Source organism: Dreissena polymorpha, chromosome 6 (genome assembly GCF_020536995.1).
Source record: "Dreissena polymorpha isolate Duluth1 chromosome 6, UMN_Dpol_1.0, whole genome shotgun sequence".
NCBI lineage: Eukaryota > Metazoa > Mollusca > Bivalvia > Myida > Dreissenidae > Dreissena > Dreissena polymorpha.
This window is the reverse complement of record NC_068360.1, coordinates 15,346,613-15,346,894: the sequence shown is the minus strand read 5'-3', so window position 1 is coordinate 15,346,894 and position 282 is coordinate 15,346,613.

Sequence of the window (282 nt, the reverse complement as noted above, 5' to 3'; positions counted from 1 at the left end):
GCATGTAAACATGAAAATCATCGGCAGCATTTTACATCTTACAATCCCATGTATAAGTACACATGATATGACTATTGTCCTTTTTGAAATCGTATTCATGCGAAATTCTAATTAACACTTGCACACATAGTACCTTCTATTATTTACAAAATACATTACAATTGTGGGCCTGCACTATGGGCAAGATATTTTTTTAAACGGCGCGCCTGTATATATTTGATATAAATAAATAATTTTATAAATCAATACAACATGGTAAGTCTCTAAGCAGTGTATTTCGTC